The sequence below is a fragment of the Castor canadensis genome, chromosome 6 (genome assembly GCF_047511655.1).
Source record: "Castor canadensis chromosome 6, mCasCan1.hap1v2, whole genome shotgun sequence".
In the NCBI taxonomy this organism is placed as follows: domain Eukaryota; kingdom Metazoa; phylum Chordata; class Mammalia; order Rodentia; family Castoridae; genus Castor; species Castor canadensis.
Genome location: NC_133391.1, coordinates 15,331,048 through 15,347,395, shown reverse-complemented (window position 1 = coordinate 15,347,395; position 16,348 = coordinate 15,331,048). Strand labels below are relative to the sequence as shown.

At 46.6% G+C, this 16,348-nt stretch overlaps 1 protein-coding gene and 1 long non-coding RNA gene across 2 annotated transcripts in view; both read right to left on the bottom strand.

Annotated features, from left to right (window-relative positions):
- The window catches only part of Auts2 (activator of transcription and developmental regulator AUTS2), a 1,074,506-nt gene that overhangs the window by 145,284 nt on the left and 912,874 nt on the right, over positions 1–16,348 (bottom strand). The gene's annotated exons all lie outside the window — the stretch shown is intronic.
- LOC141424011 (uncharacterized) overlaps positions 5,372–16,348 on the bottom strand; it is a 36,374-nt gene continuing 25,397 nt past the window's right edge. The window contains exon 2 of the long non-coding RNA XR_012448804.1: positions 5,372–11,857. This is a non-coding gene — a long non-coding RNA (uncharacterized lncRNA). The remainder of the gene's footprint in view (positions 11,858–16,348) is intronic.

Sequence of the window (16,348 nt, the reverse complement as noted above, 5' to 3'; positions counted from 1 at the left end):
TACTAGATACCTGGGGGGTGGGGGTGGGTCCAAAAGGCCACAGGCCCCCTGGGTCCTCCTGATATCTTTGCCAGGGCCAGGAAGGGGTGGTGCTTGCACAGGTACCATCTCAAAACAGAAAATACCAGAGAACTAAGTTTCCAGTCATATGTTTACATTCCATCTCTGTGAGAAAAGGATTTAAGGGGAATTAAAATTAAAAGATAGACATGATAAGGCTATTACAGCTAAAATTAAAAACCAAACACTTGATTAGGCAAAAAAACAACCACCGGGGTTAATAAAGTCAATGTAAATGAGCTTTGGATTTAAGTCTGGGTCACATCATTTGCTTTCCTACTGGAGAACAGTCCCATTGTTCCCAGTACTATGCAATTCTTGACACAAGTGGGCCACGTATGTTTTCAGTGATGAATGATTTTCATAGCACGTGCGAGTTAGCTCTGTATTGGTGTTTAAAACTATCAATAAACCCAGGCATAAACATGAAAAGAATGGTGGACCAAGGATAACTCCACTGGGGAAGAATAATGACTGCCATTCAAGTTCAAGTCTGCACTTTCCTGATAGTCTAGCATGATGACAGGAGGGTGGGAGGGCTATCTTGGGGGTGGGGTACAAATGACCCCTGTCTGCTCTTCAGGCGGGAGCTGGAGGACAGCAATTGGACAGAAACAGCAGAAAACACCCTGAGACCTGCTCACCTCTGATGGTCCATCTCCAGAATGGTTGAAATTCTGAGAAGTCAAGAATCCTGGCTGGTATTCATGCCTCTAGACAGAAGGCTATCCCTTTCAACAGGGTGACGAGTGACCTGTGTACCTTTGGGAAGGCTAACATCCCTCCTAAGGAGTTGCTTTGGACCCAAAGACCCTGGAGCAAGTGGTGTTTTGAGACCCTAGAACTGTGCTGACCAACACGCTTCCAGTGATGATGCCGTCACTAGAATCCAGTATTGTCTGGGATGGTGGCTACTTGCCACATGTGGCCATCTCATTCTTGAAATGTGGCCAGTGTGTCACTGATAGAGCTTTTGTTAATTGAGTAATTACTTTGTTGCCATTTACTTTTCCACATACTTTGTTGCAAACACACAATGTCAAAAATATAGACTGCAAAACTCTACTTACAAAAGTCTTCTATAGTAAGGAGTGCAGGAAGGAGAGCTCGACTTCTTTCCTATGAACCGACTTTTAAATTTTATTTAATGTTAATTCATCTAAATGTAAGTTGAAGCAGATACATTTGGGTAGTGGCCACTGTGCTGGACAGTTGCCTACCACCTGCACCATAGAATTGAGTGGGGTTATCCTGGTTTTTAGTGTCTTAAGGTATGAGTGACACCCATTATATGGATGAATCTGCACAGATGCTCTGAGGGCCTTGTGTGCAGGCCAGAATCCCAGACTCTGCAGGTCAGAATTACCAGTCTGCTAAATGAAGCTATTTAGTATTGGCCAAACACATCTAGAGAATGTTTGCCAAACACAAGAGTTGTGGGTCTTGACATATCTGGGGTTGGGCCGTGCTGGTATCAAGAATTAGAAGAACCAAATGCTTCTGGAAGTCGTTCCTAATTCCTATGTAATCCATGGTCATAAAACACCATCAAACTCACAGGCAGTGCCCCTCCTGCTAACCGCTGTAGCAGGAGGGCACACAAAGAGTCCATTGAGATGTGGCAGGTAACCTGCCTCTGGAAGACTGGAATCAAACACATCTCTATTTTCAACACTGCAATGAAGGCCTGACATGTCTAGGTGTCATTGTGGCTGACCTTGAACTCCTGCAGTGGTAATCAAATATAGCCCTCTTAAGACTATTAACAAGCACTGATTTTGGTTCAGTTTGGCTCTTTGATAACTTCAGTCAACAAAGAAAAAGGCCAATGAAAGATGTGTGAAAATGGCCAGTGCTTTCCTCTCCAGTTTTTGTAAGCTGAAAGAACACAGTCATTTCAAAATAAAATGTTTAGAAATGTGAGTCAGGTTTCATCAGAGTGCATTAAAGCTGATTTTAGGAACACAATGACAAATGCTTCTTCATTCTTACACATAACAAATAGAACTGGGTCACTAAAGACCACTCTTGGTGACAGGGGATGAGGGTTTGTGGGATAGAAACTTGGGATGGCAACAGACTCTAGATTCCAAGGAAGTCGGGCAACCTGACTGAGGCCTGAAGAGCCACGATGGCAGAAGCACTGGAAGCTGGCCCAACACCATGTTCTGTCAGAACAAATGTGTCACTCTAGAAGCAAGTATCTCCTTGACGGCCAGACAAGGTGATAAAAATTCAGGAGTACACTTTTATAGAACCTGGGGCAAAGGATTTTGAGAGGGACCACCTTAAGAATGCCTATACTAAAGTGAGTGTGTGCCTACAGTTTCTGAACAGTTAGCACACTCTGGATTGGATCAGTGGGGTAGCCATAGTGTGTGTTAGGCCTTCTTCCTTGGTCTTTCATTTTCATCCAATTCTGATATCAACTTCCATCTACAAAAAGAACTGGAGCTAAAAATTGTTGCAGCTCTGTGTGGATTTCTCTATCACACCAAATCCTATACCAGGAGCAATTCCTACCCAGTACTGCCTATACCCCACAAATGAGGTATCAGGTAGAAGATGTGGTGAGAAAACCTACTGGGTGGATAATGTTGAGGAAGGAAAGGTTGGGCCTTGCAGGTTAATCCAGAAACTCATAAGTGACTGCCGGGAAAGGCAGGGCTCAGTACCCAGCATGGGATTTTAGAGCAGGTCAGGTGGCTAGAGATCTGCCCTATGATGTCATTATTTCCCAGTGATCCACAGGTGGAGGCTGTAATCCTGGACCTGCAAAATCCGGCAGCACAGGCAGCGCAATGACAGCTCCCAGCTCACCACTCCTCAGATGCTGCACAGTGGGCAGGAAGACCCCCATCCTTCCATGCACTGCTCACGGATCCAGGAGGGGAAGGAAAGAGGAGGTGTGTGCATGGTAACTGGAGCATTCCCTTGTCTTTGACATCAAACAGGCTGCTGTTCCTCAAACGCTTCTGCGTCACCATCCAGCCCTAACTTCTCTGACCCTTGTGCCAACAACCCACTGCCCAGAGACCTATCAGAGCTGAATTCCACACACTGCTGGCATGCGTGGGAAGGATATGCCTTCCCACAATCAACTGCCCTTCTGGCAACTCTCCTTCCCCACTCCGTTTTCCTCCCTGGTCCTTTTTGGGTGCCAGAAGGGGCGAGTGACAATAAACAAGAAAAGCACCACAGAGAGGCCATGAAGCCAGTGCCAGCAGGCAATGAGTGGGAGAAATGGAACCCAGTGGAGTTCTTCTCCCTGAAGGGAAATTAAGAGACAGATGTACTATGAGTGCCATTCCCAGAAGTTCTGCCTGGGGCCTGAACAAAATAAATGAAAAGGCCGAGCAGTCCTAATGAAATCACCAACACCAACAGCACAGCCCCCACCCCAGGGCACAGAGGGTCAAGTTCAGGACTCAGTGAGAAGCAGTCAGGGCCTTGGATTTTCCAGGTCTTGCTCTGGGCCTTGCCTCATCAGTTGAGGGAAGGTCCTGACCAGGTCCTTTCTGCTAACACCTCCTGGAACCCAGGGAGCACCACCCACCTGCACGTGGCCTGGCTCCGGGTATATGTTTCAGTCTAGGATGTCTTGAATGGGTAAGCTGGTCGATTTCTCACTCCATGGAAGGACCCGTGGGCTCAGGTTCCTGTACTAGTTAAGTACATGTGATAAAACTGCCTTTTCAGTGTATACTCACTGGCTAACTGTGATCTGTGGAACAGAGGACTCCGCCTCCCAAAGTTCCTTTTATGCGCAGTTTTTCAGGAGGGTGGCCCTCTCTAGAGGGAGGCCTGTCATTACCACATGCTAAGCAGTAGAGAAGGGGACAGAAGAAAGGCTACAAGAAAGAAGAGAGGTAGGTCTTGTCCTCACTCATGGGGACACCCTGTATGAGGCAGACGTTCACAGGGGAGCGTGCAGGCTCAAATTGGCTTGATGGGGACCACACATGGTACTAAGTGCTGCTCAGCTGTAGTGATACAGGCCTCTGCCACTGTCCATAGTGTCTGTCTATCGTACAGCTCAGAAACTAACCTAACTACCTGAAGACATTAGTAGCCTTGTGGCTGAGTCCACAGCCACCTCTGAGTGCTCCCACCAGCAGCCAAGTCAAGAAAACAGGAGATGGGACTGGAGAGAGCGATAAGATAAGAACTTTTTTAGGGGGTGCAGTACTGGGGTTTGAACTCAGAGCCTCAAGTTTGCTAGGCAGGTGCCCTATCACTTGAATCATGCCCTCAGTTCTTTGTGGCTTTATCTTTTGAATTAGGTTTCATGTTTTTGCCCAGGACTGGCCTCAGACCTTGCTTGATCCTCCTACCTATGCTTCCTGAGCAGCTGGGATTACAGCTGTGCACCACCACACCTCACTAAAATAGAATAATGCAATGCTGCTTCTCTTTTACCTTCTGAGGGTCAAGTCCTCTGAACAGGATGCTCTCCCTGCCCATGCCCCTGCTGCCTCTGCTCAATACTAATGACTATTTAAGGGTCAAATGCCAACCAGGACAGAAGCCTTTAAAATATAAAATGCCAGAACTGCACAAAATATTTCCCCTTTTAGTTGATTTTATACCTTATTTTACTATTATTATTTCTGAATTTTTCCTTGTCCAGTGCTCCTAATTATTTTAGAGGGGAGAAAGGAAATCAAAGATGCGGTTGAGCGCACAGCTCTCTCTTCCTCCTCCTGGGGCCAGCTTGTCTCCGGTGAGATAACAAGCATGAAGTGGATGGCAGGCGGAGTGCATGTCCCAGACAATGGCCAGGCATAAAAAGGGTGCAGCAGGGCTCAGGAGGCCAGCAGGTTGCTGGCACCAAAGGGTTAAAAAAAAAAAAAAGCCCATCTCCAGTGCTCTGCCTGCCTTTCCAACAACACAAAGCCCAGTGGGCAGGGAGGAAACCCACTGGGTCCCTATTAGAACAGATCAAGTTACAATGTCCATATCCCCATTTCATCGATGCCACAATTTGTTTGACAGGAGTGAATCCTGCTGATCCACTGATCCACGTCAGGGCAAGGGAAAAATGTTTTTAAAAGGGTCTGCTAGCAAGGAAGACCCAGAGAGACTGGTACGTTCCGTGCCTGGCCTTTATAAGTCAGCACTGCTCTGAAAACAGGGTGTGTCCCTAGCAGAACACCGTCCTCCAGCACACATGCACACACACACACACACACACACACACACGCACGCACACAGTGTGTACATACACACAGTGTATTGTTCTGATCTAGCTGTGAGATGTTACAAAAGGCACAATAAAGCTTTTTCCTCTCCCAGTGGAGGACGGATCAAACTCAACTCTCCCCCCAGTAATCCTGATAAATGCAATGTCCGTGTTGGAACAAAATGCAGGCTGCTGGTACAGGGCCTGTTTTTCCCTCTCATTCTCCTTTTGTGTTTTTCTTTTTTCCTGAGCTCTCTCCCTGTCTTTCCTTCTGTCTCTCTGTCTCTGCCTCTTGCCAAAGGCATTCAACAGAGATGAGAACCATTGCACCCAGCATGGGGTCCTACTCCGCTGGACCTGCTGTGCTGGGAAGCAGGTTTTGAACAAGGCCCCTGGCACAAATGAGATGAGTCTAGTGATCACAGCTTAATTCTTAACAGGGCACAGCGTGCTCTGCAGATATGAAATACACGCTACGGGGGGAAGTACAGTCTGGTTTGGAATTGGTTTTTTCCTCTTGGTTAATGAGGGTCAATAGAGAATGAAGGCACAGACTGAGATGACCAGGAAAACTCAGGAGGCTGGTACCTCCAAGGACATGCTGTTGGAGAGAGGGGCCAGGGCTGCCTGGCCTTTCTGTCACAGTGGCTGGAATCACTGGGAGCCAGAGGGGTTAAGAGGACCCTCTGACATCACTGACACTCCTTGTTTTATACCCACTCCCCTTAGAGGAAAGAGCAACTTCCCAGGGAGGTAGTAAAAGCTCAGGGCAAACTCTGGGCCCCTGCATATGGGCCCGGCCTCTTCTCTCCACCAGTAAAGGGAGGCGCTGGTAACTACTCAGAGGCTGGCCTAGGAGGAAGAAAAAGGGGCCAACATGTTTACCTCCCAGCTCCCCTGGAGGGTTCTCCATAAACCCATGGAGATAGTTTGCTTGGGTCTGACCCTCATTTTCTAAGGTAGGTTGCTACAGGGAGGACACTTTCTGGGGATATTCAGCAGAAAGACAATCATTTAAAATCAAATCTTAGACAAAAGTAGCTTCTAGAATTGAGGAAATGTTTTGTTGTTGAATATAAATGGGTCAATTTCAGAGGGTGGTACAGAGAGGAAAGGAAGCAAAACACAAAAGTTCAGCAACATTAGATGTCACCACTACAATGTCCCCAAACTTCATAAAGGCCATAGGTGAATAACTTAGCTCCCCTACTCTCCTCTTCTTCTTCTTCCTACTTCATGGAGTTTCTTAGGACACCTACCCCCCAGCTTTTTTTATCATAATAAGAGAGATAAGCTCATGGAGGCCCAGATCCCACTAATCCTTGCACCTTGTCCACTGTCACACATCTGAGAGTGATTAGTAGACATTTAGCCCTAACCACCACCTCCTCAGGCAGCAGAGCAGGCAGGATACAAAGCCTGTGTCTGCCAGGATGAGGCTGGTGAGGACTTTTCCCCAAGTGCAGACAAGATGCCAGAAGTTGCAACAGCCAGCGTGGCCGTGAGGAAGGGCCAAGGAAGTTGATCCTTACACTGTTGAACCACCAAACCAATGCCAGCTGCTGCCCAGCTGGAACTTCTTCCAATCCTGGGCAAAGAAACCAATCCTCAACTGTTTCAGACACTGCTGGTCTGCTTTCCCTATTATGTGCAGTGGAAGGCACTCCCAGCAACACCCAGCCCTGGACTGCCGGGTGCTGTTTCTCTCCTCTTCACCTCTGCTCTCGAAGGATGAAGTGCCCTGTTTCTGCTAATGAAAATTCTTCTCTGATCTTAACCTTGCCTCTTAAGATATCCTCAGGGACCTTGTACCATCAATAATCCCATCCTTCCCTTTCCAATAACTCCTGCTGCTCACCTAAAAACACTCAAGTTTCTCTCATCTTAAAAAAAAAAATCCCCTTTATGCAGTATTTTGATAGCATTCCTTTGGGTTTGAGAAACCTATTTACTGACTCTACAAATAAAACAACTTTAACCTTGACCGCTCACTCACTCATTTCTCATTTGGTGACTATGCACTGAGCACAGGTGGTGTGCAGGACCCAGTATCAGGCACTGGGGACTCACAGTATGTAAAATAGACCCAAAGCTAAGCCTGGAGCTTACGGTCACCAGATAAACCCATCACAGAGGCAAAACAATAATTGTAGAGCATAGTGGGACACTTGGTGTCCACTGGACAGCCACATCAGCAGTTGGAAACAATAGAACCTGGTCAATGAATCAGAGATAAGAACATGAGGTTTTTACACCAGGGCTGGGATTGGATTCCCAGTCATCCATGTAGAGCTGAGATACCCAGTGACCTCCCCACAACACCAGGCTTGTGACCATGCCTTCCTCCCTAATTGTTTTCACGAGGAAACAAGAACCCTGTATAAAAATTTAGCATAGTAGGCTGGGCATGGTAGTGAATACCTATAATACCAGCTACTTAGGAGGTAGGAGGATCAAAGTTCAAGGTCAGTCTACAAAAAGTTAGCAAGAGATCCTATCTCAGAAGCAAGCCAGGCATGGTGGTTCATGCCTGTAATCCCAGCTACTCAGGAGGTGGAGGTAGGACTGCGGTCTGAGATCAGATGAGGCAAAAATGCAAGATCCTATATGAAAAACAAACCAAAGCAAAAAGGGGTAGGGGCTCAAGTGGTAGAGTGCCTGCAATGAGGTCACAGGTTCAATCCTCAATAGTACAAAAGGGGGGGGGGAGAGACAAGAGAAACAGAGGGAGAGACAGACAGAGAAAGGAAGGAAGAAGAATAAGAAAGAGAGAGAGAGAAAGAAAGAGAGTGAGAAAGAAATAAAGAAAAAGACAGTCAAAGGGAGGAATGGCCTGTTTCAACCCTCTATGGAGCCAGCCACTGGCTCTTTACCCAGCACTCCTGGTTTTTCTGTCTGGAGAAGCCACACTGGCTCCTGGAAAGGCCAAGGCCATGAGCTGATCTCTGAGCTGGGAGTTCACCAGCGTGGGTCCTGCAGGGCAGAGAACACTGCCAGTGATCCAGGGGTGAGCACTGGGGCGCAGGCGCAGGCTGGCCTCTGGGCCTGCAGGCTGCACTGCCCGGGGGGAAGTGAATGCACTCAGCATGAGTGCCAGCTGGCTGGCTCTCTCCCCAGGGGGCAGGCTGTAAGCACAGATTACCAGGGACTTTGTTCAGTTCTGCCTCCAAGCTCCCCGAGGAGAGGAACATCAGAGCCCAGCAGCAGCACTAATAGGCTCTGCTGTGCCAGACCCCGGGCTGAGAAGGCCAGCATAGGGTAGCAGGGCAGGCAAGGGGAGGACAAAGGCCACATCTCCACAGCCAGCTCAGGCTCACACTCTCCTGAGGAGGCTCTGTAGCACACTGCAGTCCCTGCCTGGGGCACGCAGAAGCATTTCACCCCTCTCCCATTCTGCCTGGTGCGCCCCCCAAAAAGAAGCCCTATGCTCCACTTAGCCCTGTCGCAGAGTCCCCATAGCCCACCAAATTTCAGAAGAGCAACTGAAACTTTTCCTTGCTTCAGGGGACTGTGACTGTGACTGAAGTCACATGGGCTGCCACAGCCAAGGCGTTGCCATAGAGACAGGGGTGGTTGCATAACTGACGCTGGTCCCCACTTTTATAAAAAAAAAATGTAATTTAAATTTTTATGTATAAGACCAGTTCATTAGACTGAGAAATTAAATTGATGGCTTCTTATTTTTTCTCCCAGAGGAATTGCTGAGAGAGCTGTGGACTGGCCGGGTAGGATGTGTATAGGCAGAGCCTGTAGCATCTCTGACTTGAAGCTGATTTACACCAAGAAACAAAGATGGCTCCTCAGCTTCCCTAGTCCCCTAGTCAGCCTTCATTCTTTATCTACAACCCCAGCCTTCAGTTGGGGTATGCTGCCGATCTTTTGGAGTCTACAATTTTTGTCGCCTTCAGGCACCATTTGGACAATAACCTAAAACTCAGTGTGCAGATGGATGTGAATGCTTATTGATGGAGTGACAGGCAAGTGCTTAACAAAGCCAGTTTTACTATAAGCACCTGATTGGAACACTCCGAGGAGGCAAAGACACCGTGTCCCCATGAATCTATCCTGCTGCTTCCATCTTTGCCTGGTCTTTCTCACCTCTGTATGACTGACAGCCAGCCATCTACACTCTCTGAGTTCAACCAAAAGCCTCCCCATGCCATCGCTGGGGTTGACACTGTCACAATGAGACTTCTCAGCCACCACCCTTGGCAGCCATCCCCTCTGCCCTCTGGGAGCCGCCTCTGAAGTCCCCAGCCTGGGAGGAGGCAGATTTAATGAGTTCTCACCAGGGTCAATCCCTAACAAAACACACCTAACACAATGCCCGCCTCATCTCCTTTCATACCATGTAGGCAAGCTGTCATCAGAACATACTGTGGAAGTCTGAAATCTAATATTACTTGCAAAAGAGCATTCTATATTCTGGATGGAAATGTCTCTACAGCCTTGATTTCTATCTGGAAAGGGATGATATACTTTTAAGAATTTGTATGTATATATATGTGCGCGTGCGCACACACACACACACACACACACACACATGCCTCTCTACCCTTCTTTCCTCTTGCTATTCTGGGGCTTGTCTTTAATGAGCAGCTCCAAATGACAGCTTTAATCACTGCCTCTGGCCACTGAAAGAGGCCGCTAATGATAGGAAAGAACATAGGGCCATTTGCATCAATCAGCTCCAGTCTAAATCACTTTTTATGATAATGCACTCAAGCGAAGAAGGAAGTCTCTGATGTCCCTGCGTGGTGATGCACCACGGGGCTGTCTCCCCGGCTCAGACCTCCACATAAATCTCTTAAAGAGGCACGCACCCCAGCCTGGGACTGCCCGCCCAGAACTGCCCTCATTTTCTACACCATTAGTGGTCCACCACCATGCAGGGTCATGAGGGGCCAGACAATCTGTTCCTTCTGTCCTTGTTCTTGGGGATAAACCCTCTGATTCCAAATGGAGAAAAGGCAGGGGAGAAGAAATACAGCCTAAGCCGCTTAGAAGAGATCTATCCATGGCACATTTCATTTTTGTTTGTTTTTTTTAACCTCTCATTCAAGATTGATACCAAGCTTGGTACATGAGTGCCTTCAAAGGGAAGGTCACGTGGGATGACAAGAGGAACAATGAGGTCTGAGTTGTCTGCCAGGCCCATGTGACCTTGGGAAGATCTCCTTCTATTTACTGGGCCTTAGTTAAGCTACGGGCAACACTAGATTGTGTCCGACATTCACTTTTAGTAGTAACACGCTCTGAATCTAAGGCCGATAGGAGAGCAGGTATCCATGTCTACAATCCTGCTACCCTGGGAGAAAGGTCATCCAGACTTGCTGGGCCAGGGTCTGAACAACCATGGCTCAAGCTGTCAGATGCATCAAATGGCTATCTCTCCAAGGACCCCCTCCATAAGACAGAAGCCTGGAGATGACATCCAATATTTTGCATCAACTAAAAAAAAAAATGATTGAACAACTGCAGTCAGTTTGGATGCTGAGATGGTTGAAACCCAGGGATTTTCTAATCAGGTGCTCTGTGTAGACTATAGATGGCTATGATATCTCTCCCCTTCCTCCCAAACTGCAGACAAACCAGCAGTTCATAGCCTGGGGTGGGGTCTGTCCCTTGTTATAGTTTTTATGCTATATTAAATGGTTTTTTTATTTAATAAAAAGCAGATATTTTATGCTACTTGAAGTATAACAACCAATGCACACATGGATACATAATTGAGTATGCAAATCCAAATACACAACCTTCCACGGCTCCCAGTTTATTGTTTGTGTATGTGGAGAAGTGCTGAAAGCAAGCTCACTTTTCTAACACCTCCTTTGCAGATAACACTCTTGTTCTAACCAACGTGACGCTCAGTACATGGCACAAGTCACTATTCAAGTATGGTTTGGTCGCCCACATGACAGAATAATTAGCAATTAATTTATTACGCACAAGGCTGTTAGTGGTGTTTTGGTAAATGCTAGTTAGAGCACATTCTGGTGAGGGAGTGTGAGGTTTCCATTCCTCTCTGGCTTTTACTGCCTTCCCACACTTCATAGTCATGTGCGAGCAGTTACCCATTGTGACTGTGTAATTGTAACAAAAGAGACCTGATATAAGAAATGACTTCTAAGTGTTGAGAAATTTAGGAGGGTGAATGATAGCTCCTTTTACAGTCATTTCCCCACTGGGTCAGTTAGGATTAGGTTTGGGGCAAGTGACAGACAACCTCAAATAACAGTAGCTTAAATAAGAGTTCTCTTTGTCATATCAAAGTCCCAGGATAGGCAGTCTGGGACTGCCACTGCACTCTATAAGGTCAGAGACACAGTTTTTCTAGATATGTTGCAGTTCTGCCTTTATTATCTTCCATCCCCAAAGCCACACCATGGTGCAAGATGACAGCTGCAGTCTCAGCCACTGTGTACACATGCTGGACAGGAGGAGGACAAGAGATGAGGTGGACTTGCTCTGGCCCTGGCAGGATGCTCACTATGCACTATTTGATCACTGGTAGGGAGTCCAGGCCAATGGGGAACAGATGTGTCTTCAGCACACAGTGGTGGAAAACAGGACCCCACAGTGCAGAAGAATGAAATTCCACCCTTGTCTCACACCCTGTGCCAAAAACCAACAAAAAATTGCATTAAAGACTTACAGTATAAGAGCTGAAACTGTGAACTGCTAGAAGAAGCTATGGTGCAAACGCCCCTCACCATTAGTAATGATTTTTTATATATGACCCCAAAGCCACAGGCAAAAAAGCAAAACATAGACAAATGGGATTACATCAAGATAAAAAGCTTCGACGCAGAGAAGGAAATAAACAACAAAGTGAAGTGATGACCTATGAAATGGGAGAAAACAGTTACAAAACATAACATCTGCTAAGGAGGTGGTACTGAAAATCTATTAGGACATGAAATATATCAACAGGAAGAAAATATTTACAATGGACAGAGGCCTTGGTTAGACATTTCTCCAAAGATGCACATCAGGTGTGTGAGAAAATGATCACCAGAGAAATGCAAATTAAAACGGAAATGAAGGTTGGGTGTAGCCAAGTGACGGCACTGCCTAGCATGACAGTGGCCTTGGGTTTGATTACCAGCACTGCCAAACAAGAAACAAGTCAAAACTGAAATGAGATGCCCCTTCACACCTGTGAGGATGGCTATTACCAAAAAGACAGGAACTAAGAGTTGGTGAGGAGCCCTTGCATGCTTGGTGGGAGTGCAAATCAGTACCGCTGTCATGGAAAACAGCACAGAGGTTCTTAAAAAATATATATATGGAATTGCCATATGAGCCTGCAACCCACTTTTGGGTATACAACCAACGGAAACACGATCAGCACGTCAAAGAGACAGTTGCACTCCTATGTCCAGTGCAGCAGCTTTCCTATTAGCTGAGATATGGATTCATCCTGAGTGCTCATGGATGTGAATGGATAAAGAAAATGTAGCGTAAGGGCTGGGCAGTTGGTATATACCTGTAATTAACTTCTTTTTCTCTTTTCTTGCAGCACTGGGGATTGAACCCAGGGCTTTGTGCTTGTGAGGCAGGCCTCTACCACCTGAACCAAGCCCCCGACTCTGGGCTTCATTTTCAGTAAGTAAATGCAGGTAAGAGAAGACATTGTACAATTTCACTTCCACAATCTGTCACAGCTTTTCTGTAGGTATACTACTTTTTTCTAAATGGAAATACCTTGCCAGGTATGGGGGTACACACTTGTAATATCTGCACTGGGGAGGCTGAGGCAGGAGGATGTTAAGTTCAAGGCCAGTCTGGGTTATAGAGCCAAACTCTGCCTCAAAAACAAAAACCTCTCCAAACAAAAAAAAAAGACTACATTTAATAAATATCTGCTGAAGGAGGAGGTAACAGATTTTTAAAAGAACGGTGTGTACAAGTTCATGAGTTCAGTGAGGTGGGGAGCAGCACATGTGTTAATTCAAGTTCATGTTGCCCGTGAGGAAGTCTGCTCCCCACCCCACTGCACTGCCCTCAAGATGGGGCACAGCACCAAATGCTACTGAGGAAGCCTGGTCGTTGTGCTCCACCCAACGTCCACCATTTCTATGGCTCCCTCTCCCAACATGGCACAGCCTCTTCCATTCTCCCCATCTATACCATAACTTGTCTCATGTCTTGTCTACGCTTTGCTTTTCCAGCGCCTGGCACCCGGCTGCACTGCGTCCTGTGTGCTGCACACCTGCAATCTGTTCATTTTTTTACGTAGGTTTTTTGTCAGTGGATTTTGCCAAAAGACTTCAACGGATCATACATCCCAGCACAGCGACACTTTAAAGAGCGAATATCCTTATCAGCACTGATAGTAGCCCAGCTATTCTCTGGTCTTTCCTAATGACTAGCAAGTCCACAGAGCTCCTATGGTAACTGTAGTTCTAGGAAGTCCTTCCTGTCCCCAGCACAGGACTGCTGAGTAGTATTGCCTTGCTTTCTGAAGTAGGTTGAATATAGATGGGCCCTTGGCTCTAACCCAGAATAACAAAACTCCACATCCTTCAAAATCACATCTAACTCCGCCCAGGCAGGACCTGGAGCTCTTTGTCTCTAGGATGTAGAAAAAGTCCCATGGACTGGGTGTGGTAGTACACACCTGTAATCCCAGCTACTCAGGAGGTAGAGACTGGGAGGATTACTGTTCAAGGCCAGCCCAGGCAAAAAGTTATCAAGACCCCATCTCATCAAACAAGCTGGGCATGGTGGTGTGCACCTGTCACTCCAGGTGTGTGGGAGGTGCAGGTAGGAGGAACACAGTCCAAAGCTGGTCCAGGGAAAAAGCATGAGACCCTATCCAAAAAACAACTAAAGCCAAAGGGGTTGGAGTGTGGTGCAAGTGGTACAGGGCTTGCACAAGCCCCTGAGGTGGGTTTTTTTTGTTTTCAAAGAGAAAGGTCTCCACACTTAGCTGTATCCAAGTGCTACTACAAAACACAAAATGAAATCTGCAAAGGGCTTTTTCTCTCCTTCTCTCCCACCTTTTCAATGTGTAGATTAACAAGCTCTCTCTGTAAATGTGTGTATGAACAAAAAGTTGTCCAGGAAAGACTACTAAAGGAACTAAAGATTCTGTGAAGTCATGCACACTGCAGTGTAACCAGGCTTCCAGAGGGTACAAGTGACATCTGTTTTCATCACCACTCTATCCCCAGCTCCTGGGGCCCTGCCTGACAGGCATGGATGGGCTGCAAAATGCACTTTTCTTTTACAAATCATGTATTTCTGGAGTGGCAGGGACCTACCTAAATCCCAAGTCATCTAGTTAATCCCAACGGCTTCCAGTAGAGCCCTCATAGCTCTTGGGTCTAGACGAAGCTCGCTTCCAGGGTCTGGAAATGATGTCATTATCTCCTCTGATAATCTTGCTCCATGTCCAACAACCTTTTATAAGAAAGATGACCTTAGACAACTCTAATTTCCCACTGTTAACTAGAACTGTTCCAGATATGGTCTATAATGTAGATTTTAGTAAGGGTTTTATGTTTACAGGAAGGAAGGAGGAAGAAGAAAGGAAGGAAGGGAAGGGAAGGAAGGAAGGGAAGGGAAAGAAGGAAGGGAGGAAAGAAGGAAGGGAAGGAGGCAGGGAGGGAGGGCGGAAGGAAAGAGAGACATGGAGCAACATTCTATTGACAGCTAGGAGGACAGGTAGTAAGCACAGACTGATGGCAATGGCTGTGAGTTAGACCCCTTTCCCAGGTAAGACATCTGTCCCAGTACCTGTGGCTCACCAGCCTGTAAACACAAATGCCATAGTATTCCAGTTCTCAGGCCATTCTGTTAATTCATCTAATTTAGCACTAGGTGATTAGCCAATGTTAAAAGCCACCAACAGGCCATGTCTTCACAGCATTTCCAAGGGATGTAAATTGAGCAGAAAGCAAGGGGAAAATGCTGTTTTATGATGTTTTAAAGTGGATATGTCACTGTCTATAAGTTTAGCCTTTGCAAAGAATGGAAAATGTTACACTAAATTCTTCACGTGTGTTGAAAATGAAGACTCATAGAGCAGGAGGGGCCTTTAAAAGACATCCTGTAGACCTTTTACCTGTTTAATGGAACTGCTTAAAACATTACTGGAGGAAAAGACTGAGAGTACACAAAGCAGGAGGACCCTCAGTATCCTGGGTGAACAAGTTCCCATGCTGAAAACCATCTCATTTTATTGCCTTTAAGAAGGGCAATGACCAAGCAGGCCTGTGTACTTCAGATTTTCCATTTTGGGGGAAACTTCTGGTTAAGACTACTGCAGAAGACAGATTCCGAATTCCTAGCTTCCTCTGCATGTAGTGGAAAGTACCCAGGTCACAGCTTTGACCTCCATGGTGGTCAGAGTTGTCAACGACTAGTCCTGGGACCTGAGTGGTTCATTTCTCCTCCCTGGGTCACGGCTTCACTACAAGATGTAGGGGTAAGAGGGGGAAGGAGGTAGGCTATGCTCCCTGCTTCTCTTCAAGCTCTGATAGTCTATAATTTTATACCAGACAACATCCACATCCTAAAAGCAAAAGCGGAGAAGCAAGTGACACTTACCAAATCAGATGAAAATGTCTACTTTCAAATCTCCATTTTCAACACCTTTTTAGTGATTAAGCACACGGAACTGAAATCTGGCTGGTGCCAGTATTTAGAATGGTTGATGCAGAGCCAAGGTAAGTTTCTACTTCATCCAACTACAGCAGGTAAAACAGAAGCCTGGTGAGGCCCACCTCTGATGCCTCCTTCCCCAGTCAGTCAGTACTCTCCTCTCCTCTCACCCAGAGCCCAGCAACAGCTGGGGCAGAGTACAAGACTTACCCAAGCAATATTTACAGAAGTTTTTATCCTATGCAGATGTAAAAAGCATGTGATAAACTGGGCCAGGGTAGCTCATGCCTGTAATTATAGCTTCTTGGGAAGTTGAGATTAGGAGGATCGAGGTTTGAGACCAGCCCAGACAAACAGTTCATGAAACCCCCAACTCCAAAATAACCAGAGCAAAATGGACTGGAGGTGTGGCTCAAGCAGTAGAGCACCTGCTTTGCAAGTGTGAAGCCCTGACTTCAAACCCCAGCACTGAGGAGAAAAAAAAAAAAAAAAAAA